The 17,978-nt window shown below is 45.0% G+C and overlaps 1 pseudogene; it reads left to right on the top strand.

The window, feature by feature from the left end:
- Nucleotides 1–15,179: 15,179 nt before the first annotated feature.
- On the top strand, nucleotides 15,180–15,286 carry LOC132231993 (U4 spliceosomal RNA; annotated as a pseudogene).
- Nucleotides 15,287–17,978: the final 2,692 nt, after the last annotated feature.

The raw sequence follows: 17,978 nt of genomic DNA, 5'->3' as shown, positions 1-17,978 counted from the left end.
AGCTCCAGATCCTGGTGAGTCTCTAGGGACCCAGACTCAAACGGGAGAAGCGGGACTGTCTGGCTTCGGTCGGAACTCGAAGGCAGCTTTCTCTCCGAGGTTTGCAGCAGTTGCTGGGACTCTGTGAGGCAGAGCCCCTAGGGACGGAACTGAGAGCAGCCATAACTGCTCGCTCCGCCCGCCCTGTTTGATCCCTTGCGACCCGCCCCGCCCAAGCCCTGCACAGAGCCATTTGCCAGATAGCCTCAGGCAAAGGCTAGATTAGCACCTCCCCAGAGGACAGAAGTTTTCCCACTGCAGACACAGCTGACTCTCACAGCCAGTTGGCCTGTAGGTCAAATCCCCCCAGTATTAACTACAACAATCAAGGCTTAACTACAACAAGACTTCGCACAAAGACCACTAGGGGGTGCACCAAGAAAGCATAAAAAAAATGCGGAGACAAAGAAACAGGACAAAATTGTCAATGGAAGATATAGAGTTCAGAACCACACTTTTAAGGTCTCTCAAGACCTGTCTAGAACAGCCGTGGGCAAACTATGGCCCGCGGGCCAGATCCGGCCTGTTTGAAATGAATAAAACTATTGAAAAAAAAGACCGTACCCTTTTATGTAATGATGTTTACTTTGAATTTATATTAGTTCACACAAACACTCCATCCATGCTTTTGTTCTGGCCCTCTGGTCCAGTTTAAGAACCCATTGTGGCCCTCGAGTCAAAAAGTTTGCCCACCCCGGTCTAGAAGCTGCCGATAAACTTAATGAGATCTACAAGAAATCTAATGAGACCCTCGATGTTATGATAAAGAACCAACTAGAAATTAAGCAAACACTGACTGAAATAAAGAATACTATACAGACTCCCAACAGCAGACCAGAGGAGCGCAAGAATCAAGTCAAAGATTTGAAATGCGAAGAAGCAAAAAACACCCAACTGGAAAAGCAAAATGAAAAAAGAATCCAAAAATACGAAGATAGTGTAAGGAGCCTCTGGGACAGCTTCAAGCGTACCAACATCAGAATTATAGGGGTACCAGAAGATGAGAGAGACCAAGATATTGAAAACCTATTTGAAGAAATAATGACAGAAAACTTCCCCTACCTGGTGAAAGAAATAGACTTACAGGTCCAGGAAGCGCAGAGAACCCCAAACAAAAGGAATCCAAAGAGGACCACACCAAGACACATCATAATTAAAATGCCAAGAGCAAAAGACAAAGAGAGAATCTTAGAAGCAGCAAGAGAAAGAAACTCAGTTACCTACAAGGGAATACCCATACGACTGTCAGCTGATTTCTCAACAGAAACTTTGCAGGCCAGAAGGGAATGGCAAGAAATATTCAAAGTGATGAATACCAAGAACCTACAGCCAAGATTACTTTATCCAGCAAAGCTATCATTCAGAACTGAAGGTCAGATAAAGAGCTTCACAGATAAGGAAAAGCTAAAGGAGTTCATCACCACCAAACCAGTATTATATGAAATGCTGAAAGGTATCCTTTAAGAAGAGGAAGAAGAAGAAAAAGGTAAAGATACAAATTATGAACAACAAACATGCATCTATCAACAAGTGAATCTAAGAATCAAGTGAATAAATAATCTGGTGATCATAATAGAATCAGGGACATAGAAAAAGAATGGACTGACTATTCTTGGGGGGGGAAAGGGTGTGGGAGATGCGGGAAGAGACTGGACAAAAATTGTGCACCTATGGATGAGGACAGTGGGTGGGGAGTGAGGGCGGAGGGTGGGGCGGGAACTGGGAGGAGGGGAGTTATGGGGGGGGGGGAAGAGGAACAAATGTATTAATCTGAACAATAAAGATTTAATTAAAATAAAAAAATAAAAAATAAATTAAAAAAAGGAAATGCAAATTACAACCATCATGAAATACCACTACAAAAAAAACACTAGAAAGGCTAAAATGAAAAAAGACTGATCATACCAATAACATGGACGAATCTTAAAAGCATGCTAACGGGGGGAAAGACATAAAAGACAATATCATACATGGTTTCATTTATGTCCATTCTAGAAAGGACAAAACTTCAGTGAGGGAAGGCAGACTGATGGTTGCCAGTTCCCTGAGCCGCAAAGTAGGAATCATCTCCATTAGTACATTCCTCACAGGGTTGTTGCAAGAATTAAATGAGCACAGTATCTGCACATGGGAAGAGTTCATTCATTGTGAGCTATATTTTTTAATCATTGATAGGTGTGTGACAGAGCCTGCTAGATCTCACCCCATCACGCTGCCCTCTTCTTCCTGGACACACTGTAGACCCCACTTCTAGTCTCCTTGCATCTAGATGGGGCCATGCAACCCATTCTCACACGGAATGTAGATGAAAGTGATCTGAGTTTTCTCTGCACAAGGCAGCTAAGAATGGCTGCCTTCTCCATGCTCTGTTTGCTGGAGGACGGAGAGGATCCAGTGGAGGATTCTGAGACCCTAGAAGATGATGGAACCACAATATGGGACGATCCTGGCTGAATTGTGAAATAAGCAAAAAAACTAAACCTTTATTGCATTAAGCCATAAAGAACTGGGTGAGTTGTAGTTGTTGTTAATCCTCCCCCGAGGATATTTTTGCATTGATTTTTAGAGAGTGCAAGGGAGGGTGAGAGACAGAGAGAAATATCAATGTGAGAGGAACACATCACATGTGCCCTGACCAGGACAGGGGATGGAGCCTGCAATCAAGGTACGCGCCCTTGACCAGAATCAAACCTGGGACCCTTCGGTCCGATGCTCTATCCACTGAGCCAAACTAGCTAGGGTGAGTTGGATAAGTTTTTATGGTTAGTATTGTTGTTACAGCATTAGTCTATCTGACTAATCCAATATACATATACGGAGTGAGGCAAAAGTAGCTTTTTACTTGTGAGTACACAAAAACTGTTTATTCTTGTATGATTATTTATTAATTATTGTATTATTTTCATACAAACAACTGTAAACTTACTTTTTCCTCACCCTATGTACATATATACACCTATAGATACAATACTAGTGGCCTGATGCACAAAATTCATGCACATGAAAAGGGAATTAATTAGAGGAAATACTTTAATATTGCTATTTGCCCTTTCTCTGTAATAGAAGTGTCAGAGATGAAAGAAAATTAGTAAAATGTATATGAAAATCTCCCTCCTGTCAGAGTCTGGGGCGTGCTGTGGGACCCAGAGTCAAGTCCTCGCCCACCCGTGTGCACCTCGAAATCATGCGAGACCCAGACCCAGCAGGCCCCAACCCCATTGGGCGAGATCCAGACCTGGCCAGCCCCACCCCCATCAAGCCCTGCCAGGTGGGGGGAGCGCAACCTCAGGTCCCCCATCAAGCCCCGCTGGGTGGGGGGGCACAACCTCAGGTCCCCCGGCCCGGTGCCGGAGCGGGGCGTGTGGCCTGAGGTCCTTGCTGATCACTCATTATGGCTCATTACGGGAACCCCGCCTCTGCTGTGGGCACAGCCATCTTGTGATGGTGTGAGGGTCAATTTGCATATTACTCTTGTTTATATAGGATTACATAGGATTGCTCTATCCTTATCCTTCCTACTCTGAAAACTCTGAAGTACTGAGTACTTCCTACTCTGAAGTAAGGTTCAGAGAGGTTAAGTAACCTGCTGAAAGTCACACAGCCACCAGATAGCAGAGCTAGAAATTAAACTTATCCATATGTTTGCTCTTTCATTTATTTAGCCAACAAATTATCTCTGCTGCCTGCTCTGTGGCAGGCCCTGTGGTGGGCCTGAAGACACAAAGACGCAGGGAGACAACAGTCTTCTGGGTGCTTGTGGGGAAACAGACCTGTGACTCATTAGCTACAGCCCCAGGCAGAACGGAGCCTGTGTGATGCCGGTCCCTCTCTCGTCCCTCCCCCAGCTCTGCTATCTCCCAGAGCTGCGGAACCCCAGCAACAGCCCAGAAACGTTTCCTGAGGCCTCTGTTTTCCTTGGCCCCACGGTGGGAGACAGTGCCCAACCAGGTGGAAAACAAGACGGGTTGGGGGAGGTGAGGAGGGAGCAGACCTCCCCGCAACCTGTCCCTGTCCCTGGTGGGAGTGGGAGAACAAACGGGGCTGCCCTTCCACCCTCCCACCCCCAGTCCATCCAGGCCATTGTTCCCTTGTTGTGACAGGGGGTTCGGCTCACTGCGCGCAGACCAGGGGCTTCCTCCCCAGCCGGCCGTGCTTGGACAGCTGGAGGAAACAGGCGGCCGGGCAGCCAGCTCTCCATCCAACAACAACAGGCTGCCCGCCCGATGGCCGCCTTGCTGGGGGGCCGGCCTGGAGCCAGAGAGGCCACCCCACTCCACCCCGCCACTGGCAAAACATGTTTTCTTGTTTTCCGAGGGGGAGGAGGGAGCCCGTACCCATCCTGAGCAAACATGGGAGCTGATAAGCCCGGAGAGCCGGGCTGCCAGGCTGCCAGGCTGCCAGCTGGGTCTGCCCAGGCAGGGCCGGGCCAAGCCCACCCTGAAGGTCACTCAGGCCAGAATGCCAGGTTCAGAGTTAGAGTGGGGACAATGAGCAAGGTCCTCACCCAACCCCCAAGCCTTCCTTCACTGAAAATGAAGACCCAGTGGCTGCCAGGCCCCAAGGACCGTAGTTGACCTCAGATGCACAGTGGCCTGAGCTTTGAGAGCTGGGGGCCTGCTTCTCAGTCAGACTCTATGCCAGGCCCCTGCCCAGCATCACTGCTGTCAGTGCTCACAGGGAGTATGAAAGGTAAAGATCGCTGCCCCTCGCCTTTGTCTGATGAGGAGCCTGAGGCTCAGAGAGGCAAAGTGACTTGTCCAAGGCCACACAGAGTGGCCCACATCTCCCAGACCAGGGTCCGTGTTCTCTGCATCATGCCCTAGCCTAGCCCTTCATGTTTGTAGGCTGCTGCGTTAATTTCCTGGGCTGCTGGGGAGCCATTATCAACCTGCTATGGTTACCCCTCAGTTTTTATCAGGAAACTCAAAACAAACTCATTAGGTTAATATCTTAGTTTGGAGTCCCTCCCAAAGTAGACTCTGAGGTAAGGGTTTGAGTGCAAAGCGATTTTTTTTCAGGAGCTGATCCCAGGAGCTCCCATGGGGAAGAGAGATAAGAAAGGGATGAATCTGACCACTGTGGGCATCTGGGGCTCAGCCCCACCGGGGACCTCTGGGACACAGCATAGAACAAGATTGTCCCCTGAGAGGCAAGGAAGCTGAAATATTTATCCACCACTCCCACCCATTCTTAGAGAAGTGCTGCTCCTGGCACCTTAACTTTTTAAGCTTCCAGACTGCGCTGTGAGGGGACTGAGCATGCTCCTGACGCCGAGAAAGTCCTCAGGCGGAAAGATGCAAGTTGACATGACAGCAGGTGCAGGAATAGTCAGTGTCAGGGGGACATGCATGGGGCCCTGACAGCCCCTGTTGCAACTAGTACAACAGAGGGCATCCCCTCGGAGTTAATAAATTAGTAATATGTTCTGAAGATCAAGCGAAGAGGCTTTTCTAGCAGTCCAGAGGAGGAAGCACAACCCGCTCAGCCTCCCACAAGCATTCCAGGGATCATTGAAGAAAATGTTCAAAACTGAGGTTTGCACAGAACTCAGATTGAACACTAATCTAAGCACCACGCATTTTGCATCGCATGAATGGCCCTCATTCTTCACCCCTCCCTGAACCCACCGCCTTTGTCATTTGACTTTGTAGTTTTTCTCACTGCAGACATGAGCCTACTTTCCTATCCCTTGAATCTGGGCTGGCCTTGTGGCCCGCTTTGACCAAAAAAATGCAACGGAAGTGCCCATGGGCCCCTTCTGAGCCCAGGCTCTGAGGCCTTACATGTTTGCATTTGCTCTCCTTCAAGGGAACATGCCTAAGGAAGGATGAGGGGCATGTGGAGCAGGGCAGAGCCACCAGTCACCCCACCAGAGCCAGTCTAGATCAGCCGACGGCCAACGAATCCCTCAAATGTGAATGAGCCCATCCAAGATCAGCAAAGCTGCCTGGCCAGCCCCCCAGTTTACTCCCAACCTATGACCCGTAAACTCTCATTGTCATACACCACTGAGACTGTATGGTTATTATGCATACAATGACTGACCAGCTTCTGCTCACACGCCTCTATCAGCAGGAATCTGATTACCTTCAAGGGCAGCCTATTCCCAACATATTTTCATATTTGGGGCTCACATCTCTCCGTGTCCTTCAAAAAAACTCCTAGATCCACACAAAAGTGACCCAATCTCTCTCCTGGGTCCATCTGCAAGTTCATATGGATGTCATCCAACCACTCCAAGTCAGCATGTCCAACATGAAAAGCTGCTTTTTCCTCTCTCTCCCTGCTTTGCACAGGCAATCTCTGAAATCTTGTTCTACAGTGAAATCGTTGCCACATCATGATAATTCCACTTCCTCAGAGTCACACATCAGTCTCCAGTGCTGGCCTCATCGCTCTGGCCTAGATCCCTACAACGTTGCCTCCCTGCCAGCAGGGAGTCTTGCCCCACCATTCCTTCCTCCACACCAGCTGCAGCATCCACGCAGCGGCCTTTCAAAGAATGTCACCTTGCACCTACTCTGTCCTAGGAACTGTGCTGAGGATGACAAAATAAAAGGCACAAGCTTTATTCTCAAGGAGCTCATCTGGTGACGGGGCTCACCTTTCTAGCACAGGGGTGTGATCATGATAATATTCTTCTTCTTTTTTTTTAACTATAAGAGAAAGTTAAGAAAGTCACAGAGGCAGAAGAATTGAGCCTAGAAGAAATGGACTCAGGAAACAATCTACAGAGGCAAAAGAAGGCCCTTGGAGCTGGGGAGAGAGAAAGGTAAAGGTTATGTGCCTGGGGAGGAGAGCGGAGGAGGGGAAAGGCATGCTCCCAGCAGGGAGAGTGCTGATAATATTATCCTTTATTGGATGCTTATTATATACCAAGTACTTTATATCATACTAGAGGCTTGGTGCATGAATTTGGTGCACAGGTGGGATCTAGCCGGACCCAGCTATGGGGTGTGGGGGGGTGGGGGTAGGCATGGGCAGTTGGCCAGCTGGCCCCAACCCCTGGTCAAACTCCTGGTCGAACTCCCAGGGTTGAGGGAACAATTTGCATATTCGCCTTTTAGTATATAGGAGAATAGCTCAAATCCTTTCAACAATTCTACTGTAGCCATTTTTATAGATGAGGAAATTGAGTCTTAGAAAGTTCAAATGATTTGCTCAAGTCGTAGTTCATAGGTGGCAACATTTGGCTGTTGGTCCCAAAACTCAGGCTCTTCCTATGGCACCAAACTACCTTCCAGGCTGTTGTCATGTCTCTCCCCTTCTCAAAATTTCAGCAGCTCCCATGTCTAACAGAATAAAAGCCAATCCCTTTAGCATGAAATTTGGAGCCTCACCTGTTGCTATGCTCCTTCCAGGCCATCACGGTCCAGTTTGCCCACCTCTCGGCTTGTTCTGTTTCCTTGGCCTGGCTCGTTCTCTCTCATATCCCTACCTTCCCACTCCTCAAGATCCAGCATGATGCACCTTCTCCAGGAAGCCTTCTCCCCAGCTAGCAGGACCTTCCTATGTTTCCTTGGCACTGTCTCCACAGCAGACCTAGGGGTTCTCGTAGACAAGGACTGAGCTTGACCATCTCTGGGCTCCCCGGCTGCAATCCACTGATGGTTTGCACTCAGTAGCTGTGGAACCAGACAAAAAGAATTGGATCGGATTGCTGAACATAGAAAGTGGGCCCAATCATGTGACAGAAATTGGCTGTGTAGATTCATTCAACCAATATTTATTGAGTACCTACTATGTGCTCAGTCAGGATTCTTGGTTGTAAATAGTGGTGACAACCCTGGCAAACAAGCATGGAAAAAATTATTGGAGGGGATATAGAGTAGCCACAGGAAAACTTAAAAACAACATTCAGAAAAACCCCCAGGAATCCAGGGCGCTCATCAGGAGGAGCTTACATTCTAGAAGTAGAGGGGAGGAGGAACCTTAGAGATCATCTTGTGCGACATTTCCCAAGGTGTTCTCAACGGAACACCATGAGGACAGGAGTATGAGAAAGGTTAAGTGAGCGACGCTGGCTAACATAGATTTCTTTGTTTCAGGACTTCTCGGAGCCTTTGCTATGCGAACATGCCCTGTGAAAGTCCAGGAGTGGAGGAGGTCATCAACTTTGCCCTTATTTGCCCATGCAACCTTTTTTCTTGGGGAATATTCTGTTGGATACCGCAGCAGATCACACTCAGGGAAACCCCGATTTAACTCAACCCTCAGTTTCAAACAGGGAAACTGAGGGACTTTCCTGGCCCCACTGGGCCCCTGGCCTCCTGACTGTCAGCCCAGGATTTAGGGAAGGGACTCGTTCCAAGGAAGAGGAGGCAAACATGAAGGCAGGAACCTGGGCCGAGGGACTCACCGAGGCCTTCCTCTATCTGACACTACCAACATGAGCTCACCCTCCAGGTGCAGCCAAACAATGCACACCCTCTAGGCCTCAGGGCCCACTTCCGCCCTCTGGAAACCTCTTCTGGGGAAGAGGGGGAGAACAGTCAAGGGCAGCATTAAGCATCTAAGACCCAGCCCCCAGCTGCCTCAGCACCAGAGGAGAGTGGGCAGGACACCGAGCCATTAGGAGCTCCGGGCCTGGCTGTGGAGCAGGCATGCTGGAGCCCAGCCCCAGCTCTGCCACGTGGCTGTGGTCCCTGGGAAAGGTGAGTTAATTCTCCGAGCCTTGGTTTCTGTAGCTGAAAAAAAGATCAGTTGAAACATTATAAATGATTCAGTAAAGCATGAAGCATTCTTCTGATATGAAGAGTTGCTAATATATTGGAGACCAGTTATGAAACACTGGGGGGGACTTCCCACTAAAGGAGGTGAGGGGGGACCTTAGAGATCATCTATTGCAACATTTCCCAAGTTGGTTATATCTGGCAGACATAAAAGAGCATTAACACTGAAGTATGCATTCCAAATATATTTCCCCAGTGCCACTATGGTGTATGTTACGCACACACACACACACACACACACACACTCCCCATGCTAGCTTGCAACTCATCTCCATGCCCTTGGCATGATGGCACAGGCTGCCTAGAATATACTTTCCCAACTTCACATGGTAAATTTCTACTCATCCTTCCAAAGTCATATGAGGTGTCACCTCCTCGGGTCTTCCGGCCTCTCCCTCCCTCCAGGACAGGTTGGATGCCTCCTCTGTATTGTCTGTGCAGGTCCTCAGCACTGATCTTCCTGCCCTAGACGAGTTTTACCTATGGCCCCAGGAGATTGTGTATGACCTGAGAGCTATGGGCCTATCCAGGTTGAGTGGATGAATGTGTAAACCCAGCTTCCAGCGCTTTCTGTCCTTGGAAGCCGGGGGTGGGGGCTGGGGTGTTCTTCATATCAACCCTTGAAACAAGAGTCCACATGCTTTCATATCTGCCCCCAAAGAAAACATGTTCCACAAAGCATTTGCATATTGGAGATTTTGTAAAGAAAGACAGAAGACATGCACACCCCAAAGCAAGAGCCCCCCACCATTCATCAGACACGCTCATTCCCAGTCTCCTCCTCACTACCAGTTGTCCTCAGTGGTAGGCAGAATGCTGCCCCCTGCAAGATGTCCCCGTCCTAATCCCCAGAACCTGTGACTATGTCAGGTTGCATGGCGAAGGGGAATTAAAGCTGCAGAGGGGATGAAGATTGCTAGCTGTCTAACAGTCAGATGGGGAGATTAGCCTAGCCAGTGGTGGGCAAACTGCGGCCCCTTGAGTGTGGCTCTTCCACAAAATATCACGTGCGGGCACGCACGTACAGCGCAATTGAAACTTCATGGCCACACTCAAGGGGCCAAAGAGCCACATGTGGCTCGCAAGCCGCAGTTTGCCGACCACTGTCCTAGGCTATCGAGGGGGAACAGTATAAAGCAGAAGAGGAAGGCAGAATGGTGGTCAGAGTGACGTGAGGACTTGAGCTGGCTCTACAGATGGAGAGAGGAGGAAGGGGCCACAAGCCAAGGACCAGAGGCGGCCTTCAGGAGCTGGAAAAGGCAAGAATAGGATTCTCCCTTGGAGCTGCCAGAAAGGAACGCAGCCTGGCAACACCTTGATTTTGGACCAAGGAGACCCATTTTAGACTTCTGATGTCCTGAATTGTAAGAACACATTTGTGTTGTTTTAAGTCACTAAATTTGTGGGGATTTGTTAGACCAGCAATAGGACACAACTACATCCTCTTGCCCTGCCCCTTACCATGTCCAGACCCTGCTGTCTCAAGCAGTTCCACTGTGACCCCAAACTGGCTCCAAACCCTGCAGCTGCCCAAACCCACCCTCCTAAAAAGGCAATTTAGCAGCCTTCGTTGTTACCCAAAGATATATCCCCTGATAAGAGGGCTCACAACCTAGCAACTAGTCAAAATATTCCTTCCAAACAGCCCTTTATGCTCTGTCATCTCCCACAGGGCTCTGGGACTCCAGTGATGAGCTATCTAGGCTCCTAACCTCCCTCTTTCCATGGAGGTTCAGAGCTTTTATTCTTGGATCCTCTGATACCAGTTTTTGTAACAAGGCGTTCTCTCTCTCTCTCTCTCTCCCTCTCTCTCTCTCTCTCTCTCTCTTTCTCTCTCTCTCTCTCCATTACAGAGGGACAACCCCAGTCTGGAAGGCCGGCCGGATTGATGGTGCATCCCCTGCTAAGTACCTGTCTCGCTGGACTTCTGAAAAGTATAATCTGGAATTGCATTGGCCACTCTGGGGATCTTTTGAGACTATGCAATTAGTATACTTACATGCACAGTTAGATGCTCTTAGAAATGTGTATGGGAGGCTTTTTTCAATTGGTATTAGAGGCCTCTAAAAAATTACATGATCCAAAGATAATCTTTTTTTTTTTTTTTTCAAAGATAGTCTTAACGTCCCTTTTGTCTTTTTGTCCAGCAGTGACAACTTTCAGGGGAACTGATCTTTAGCATGGGATCTTACTCTATAAAGTTTCCAAAAAGCTCCTTCCTCGGAAACTCTAGCTAGTTATGTATACAAACATTTTGATCCCTCCTCTTGTGCCTTTATAATAAAATGGACCAACTTAGTCAAAATAATTTAAACCTCTAATGCCATTAAGGAAAAACTTTGCCTTAAGTCCACCTCAAGGAACTTAAAGCAAAGAGAGAATTCCAAACCTTTCCAGGACAATGGGATTTATTTTAAAAGACAAAGTGACGTTAGAAAAAAAATGACAAAAGACAAAAAAAGTTCTAAAAGGATCCTAAAAGAAAATTGGCCCATGTGAGCAGGCATTGTAAAATTTCTGTCTCTCCAGCCTGAAACCTGACAGGATATACGAAAGTGCTGTAGGCAGCTAGATAGACGTGAGCAGAGCGAGGAGGATGGGCCAGAGGGATCATGGGGTGAAAAGCCCCAGGGTACTAGCAACAGACAAACAATTGTAGGGTGGGACCTCGCCGCCAGGGTGACTTTCCCTCCCCCAGCCTATCACTAGTCTGGCCGTTTGGATCCCCTGACCTTTCCTCCCGGGATAGCATCTATGCCTCAAGTTGTATTTCAGCTCCAGGCCCACATAAGCAACAAAACCAGCCACAGCTGATGTCAGGACCAGCTGCATGGAATAAAGACCCCTTTGCCCTGGTGCCAGCCAATCAATCCGTGGAGAACACAACCCTGAAAGGACACACCTGGAAAACTTTTTTTAAAATATATTTTTATTGATTTCAGAGGGGAAGACAGAAACATCAATGATGAGAGAGAATCACTGATCGGCTGCCTCCTGCACGTCCCACACTGAGGACTGAGCCCACAACCTGGGCGTGTGTCCTGACTAGGGATAGAACTGTGACCTCCTAGTTCATAGGTCGACACTCAACCACTGAGTCACATCAGCCATGCAGAAAACTTCTGAATATTCTACTGAGATCTTCCCCTGGGACCTTCCCTAAAATCTCCACCCTAAAACTTTTAGCCCAGCGCTCTGGTCCTGGGAGCATGCCCAAGCCTTTCCCTTTACCTTTCCCCTCCCCGGCTCCTACTCCCTCCCCCAGGCACGTTCCCATTAGCTTCCTCCCTCCCAAGCTCCAAGGGCCCTTCCTTTACCTTCATAGCTTGTTCCCTAAGCCCATCTCTTCTAGGAATTACTTCATCTACCTCTATTATTTACCAAATAAATGTTCTCTTACAGTTTGGGTCTTGCTCTGAATTCTTTCCTAGCCAGAACCCAACTACCAAGGTTGCTGAACCCAGGTTGGGTCTGACCCCACAGGTCAGACACCTGGCGCTGTTCCCACCATCTACAACAAAAGGATTTAATAACTCCTTATCGGAAATTTGGCCAAATTGTCCTGGCCAGTGTGGCTCAGTTGGTTGGAGTGTTGTCCTGTACACTGAAAGGTCTTGGGTTCAATTCCCAGTCAGGGTACATGCTCAGGTTAGGGGTTTTGTCCCCAGACAGGGCACGTATGGGAGGCAACGTACTGTGGGCGAAAAGGGGCTGCATGCTAACCTGACTGGCTCAGGAAAGGCCTGCACGGCGGCTGTGCAAACTCAGAGATCCAGAGTAACTGAAACAGTATAACCAGTGGGTCTGGGCTGCCTGTCACCATTTGAGCCAATTCAGCAGAGACAGGGTTGAATCATATATGAGTGTTTATTCCAATAATGCTGGCAGTGTGGGAGAGCAGCAGGTCATCCACAAAAATTTGCTCTACTCCTCCCCATAAACTAGCTGCTTATATTGGAGAGAAGGACAAAGATTAAGTGGGGAAGTAAGAATTACAGGAATGGGGAAGTAGGTAAGGTATAATGGTTACAGGCAATGCAGGCTGGGGGAAGGGGGAGGGAGGTGTCACAGAGGTCAGGTGCTTCCTGACACCTCCAGGGCCAGATAACAGGCAATAGGGGCTGGGGGTGGCAAAGGGCAGGCAAAGAGGCAGGAGCATCCCGGACTAAATTGTTTCAGCAATGAGGTTGTTAATCTTTGCATAATGACAGACAGTTCTCAGAAAAGGAGGATGGACTGCATTCCGATGCTGGCTCCCGTGTCCCACGTACAACTCTCAGCCAGGTTAGAATGTGCTTTCTCTAATCAGAGCAATCACCGATAACAGAAATTAGTATTTCTTTTTGTTTTTGTTACTGTTAATCCTCACCCGAGGATATTTTCCCATGGGATTTTATGGGAAGGGAAGGGGAGAGAGAGAGGAACATTGATGTGAGAGAGACACATCAATTGGTTGCCTCCTGCACACACCAGAGCCTGCAACCAAAGTGCGTGCCCTTGACCAGAATTGAACCCGGAACCCTTTAGTCAGCGGGCGGATGCTCTATCCACTGAGCCAAACCAGCCAGGGTGATTAATATTTCTTATAACTATAGCTTGTCCCCATGATTCTATTTCTGCCCCTGGAATAATCATAAAGGATGGCATGAAATTAAAACTTTTTTTAACTGAAAAGCAGTTTATGGTGGGTAGTCATGTCCTAGTCTGGTATATTCCCTGACAAAGGTCAATCTTTACCTTAACTGAGACTATCTATCGTCTTTTTGCATCTACAATAACAGGTCGTTGGAATGTCAAAGTAATTTTCCTTTTTCCGGACCCTTCAAAGCACAGACACCGCTCTGCAGAGACAACAAATCCCCTCATTGTGACTGAGTTAACTGTTGGCTGTTAACTATCCTGCACCCATCTAAGTCAGAGAAGTACTGTATGTGTCTATCATTTTACCTTGTATCCAGTCCCAGAGGTTTCCCAGCTTTGCTTTCTCCCACCTGACCAATGGATTTCATGTTACCCACTTACTATTTCCTCTTTTGATTGTAATGCATAAAACAAGATGCAAAACTGTCATTCTCCAAATCATTATCTCAATCCATTGAGATTCTGCTTTCCAGCATTTGTCAACAGTTTGGCTCAAATATATTCACAAAAATTCTTCACAGGTTTGAATGTTTCTTATGTTAACATGATTGATGTTTCTCTCTCAGATCGATATTTCGCTCTCTCTTCCCTTTCTCTAAAAATAAAAAAAATTTTAAAAAGGAAACAAATTAAAAAAAGAAAGAAAGAAAGAAAGAAAAGTGGCCAAACTGGAAACTAAATATTCAGAGTCTGATAGGAATTTTTTTTTTAAAGCCTCATCCCCTAAGCTAAAACTATGTGCTCAGAGAGAAAGAAACCCATTAGGAAGATGAATGGGTAGATCTACCTATGGTGTCACTTAAGTTACAAACCAATTCTTTGGCAATTGAGAGCAACTGTCCTTTATTAAAAATCTTTTCAAAACCAGAAATGCAAATCTAGAAGCAGTTCAAAGTCACCTATCTTCACCAACAACCTCAATTACTCAGACAAGAAAAAAATAGGAAACAAGGATTTTTGTAAAAAGCACAAACTGCTGCTCTGGCTCCCAGGCCCCTTGCCAAGGGCAAGTACAAATCTTAATTGTCTTCTCCAAAGGCTTAGGCCCGCTCCCCACAGAGACTGGCGAGCACAGAACGGGCCTAAGCTGTCAGTCGGACATCCCCCCTGAGGGCTCCCTGACTGTGAGAGGGAGCAGGCTGGGCTGAGGGACCACCCCCCACCTCCAGTGCACAAATCTTGTGCACTGGGCCTCTAATTTCCAAATAAGATAAAATACTGAAGCATTAATCGTTAAATAAGTCAACGTTGATCTACTTTTGTTTTCTTACAGAGAAAGTTAAAAGGTAAATTTGAATCTGTTTTAATAAATGTTTTGTACTTTGGTGAGGAAACATGTTTCTAAAAATTATGAAATATATTTGCCAATGAAAGAACCCATAGGTTATTAAATATATTTCCAGAGGTTATTAAATATATTCATAAATTTGCCAATCTAAAAAATACTGATGCCCTAGCTGGTTTGGCTCAGTGAATAGACCCATCAGACTGAAGGGTCCCAGGTTCGATTTTGGTCAAGGGCTTGTACCTCGGTTGCAGGCTGATCCCCAGCCCTGGTCAGAGTATGTTTGGGAGGCAACCAATCTATGTGCCTCTCCCACATCGATGTTCCTCCCTCTGTGTCTCTCCCTCTCTCTTCTACTCTCTCTAAAAATCAATGGAAAAATATCCTCGGGTGAGGATTAACAACAACAACAAAAAAGCTGACTGCTTCCTTTTTCAGCTGTCATTATAAATTAAGGTTTTTAAGGGTTAAGAATGCAAACTAGCTTTGCGCAGTGGCAGTATCGTAGCCAATGAAGTTTATCCAAGGCGCGATTATTGCTAAAAAAAAAAAAAAAAAAAGCGAACTAATATGGAAGAAAATAATATTTTGGAGTTTAATAACATCTCATGGAGTTTTCATGAGTAATCTAAACATATTCAGGTAAAACTTTTTAGCAATAATTATATGATAAATGTATTTTAAGATATACATTAAAAAAAGATACAGGAATGGAAATCCATTTTTGGTAGAATTAAAAGAAAATTGTTTACCTAAAATAAGTTGGTTATTTGAATAAGAAGAGACAAACTAAAAGGCACAGGAAAATTGTAGGTTTGTAAAAAAGAAATCTTGAGAAATGAATTTTGTGTTTGGTCAAGCTAAATAAGATTAAAGTGAATTTAATTAAATAAGCGAATTGAAAAATCAAAAGTAAGCTGATGCAAAATTAGAGTTTGGTTCTTTCTCTGTTAAAAGGACAAAGTTTTCTTGTACTATTCCTATGCTCTTAGGAAGCAATTATAAAAGGAAAGCAAAGATTGTGTGTTTTATTAAAATTATTTTTTGTGCTCTGTTTCATTAGTTTTTTATTGTTTCTATAAATCAAGTTTTTTTAATATTAAAAGAGCTAAATTTGCCGAAACCGGTTTGGCTCAGTGGATAGAGCGTCGGCCTGCGGACTCAAGGGTCCCAGGTTCGATTCCGGTCAAAGGCATGTAACTTGGTTGCGGGCACATCCCCAGTGGGAGATATGCAGGAGGCAGCAGATCGATGTTTCTCTCTCATCGATGTTTCTAACTCTCTATCTCTCTCCTTTCCTCTCTGTAAAAAATCAATAAAAAATATTAACAAAAAAAAAGAGCTAAATTTTGCTTATAATTATTTAACATTCTGTATTTACCTGTGAAGTCTTTATTATCACTATGATTAAATAGATTACTAAATACTGTTTCACAGTAAATTATGATCCTATTTGATTGTTTTAAAAACTTTTGATATGTTTGATAAACTTCCCCATAATTAAATTATCTTTTTCTTAACCTGAAAATAGCTTTGAAATTTTTAAGAAAAACCCCTAAAATATTTCAAAGGACAGCTCTCTCACTTTATAAAAGGGGGAAATTAAACTAATTTCCAAGAATCTAAAAAATCACATAATCATATCAATTGATACAGAAAGGCATATGACAAAATCCAACACCCTTTTCTGATAAAAACACTCAGCAAAGTGGGAATAGAGGGATAATACCTCAACATAATAAAAGTCTTATATGACAAACCTACAGCCAACATCATACTTAATGGACAGAAACTAAAACCATTTCCCCTAAGAACAGGAACAAGATAGGGATGCCCTCTTTCACACTCCTGTTCGACATAGTACTGGAAGTGCTAGCCATAGAGATCAGACAAGAAGAAGAAATAAAAGGCATCCAAATTGGAAAAGAAGAAGTAAAATTGTTTTTATTCACAAATGACATGATATTGTACATAGAAAACCCTAAAGACTCCATCAAAAAACTACTAGACTTAATAAATGAATTCAGCAATGTAGCAGGATACAAAATTCACACCCAGAAATTTATGGCTTTTTTATACAACAGTAATGAACTCACAGAAAGAAAAACTAAAAAACAATCCCATTTACCACTGCAACAAAAAAATTAAGATACCTAAGAATAAATTTAACCAAGGAGGTAAAGGACCTGTACTCAGAAAACTACAGGATGTTGAAAAAAAGATAGAGGAAGATATAAACAAATGGAAGAATATACCATATTTATAGATTGGTAGAATCAACATCATTAAAATGTTCATACTACCCAAAGCAATGTATAGATTCAATGCAATCCCCATTAAAATACCAATGGCGTATTTCAAAGACCTAGAACAAACTCTCCAAAAATTCATCTGGAATTAAAAAAAAAGACCCTGACCAGCTACTGCAATATTGAGAAAGAAAAACAATGTTGGAGGGATCACAATACCAGATATCAAGCTGTATTACAAAGCACTGTTCTCAAAACTGCCTGGTACTGGCACAAGAACAAACACATAGACCAATGGAACAGAACAGAGAACCCAGAGATCGACCAAAGCCACTATACTCAATTAATATTTGACAAAGGAGGCAAGAGCGTACAATGGAGTCAAGACAGTCTCTTCAATAAATGGTGTTGGGGAAATTGGACAGATACTTGCAAAAAAATGAAACTAGAACACCAACTTACACTATACACAAAAATAAATTCAAAATGGATAAAGGACTTAAACGTAAGATGGGAAACCATAAAAATCTTAGAGGAATCCACAGGCAGAAAAATATCAGATATATGTCATAGCAATATCTTTACTGACACAGCTCCTAGGGCAATGGAAGCTAAGGAGAAAATAAACAAATGGGACTGCATCAAAATAAAAAGCTTCTGCACAGCAAAAGAAACCATCAACAAAACAACAAGAAAGCCCAATGCCTGGGAGAACATATTTGCCAATGTTATCTCTGATAAGGGCTTAATCTCCAAAATTTACAGGGAACTCATACAACTTAACAAAAGGAAGATAAACAATCCAATAAAAAAAAAAATGGGCAAAGGACCTAAATAGACATTTTTCGAAAGAGGACATACAGAAGGCCAAGAGACATATGAAAACATGCTCAAAGTCACTAATCATCCAAGAAATGCAAATCAAAACAACAATGAGGTACCATCTCATACCTGTCAGGATGGCTATCATCAACAAATCAAGAAACAACAAGTGCTGGAGAGGATGCAGAGAAAAGGGGAACCCTCTTGCAC

Source organism: Myotis daubentonii, chromosome 3, assembly GCF_963259705.1.
Source record: "Myotis daubentonii chromosome 3, mMyoDau2.1, whole genome shotgun sequence".
Taxonomy (NCBI): Eukaryota; Metazoa; Chordata; class Mammalia; order Chiroptera; family Vespertilionidae; genus Myotis; species Myotis daubentonii.
This window is presented reverse-complemented; position numbering and strand designations above follow the sequence as displayed.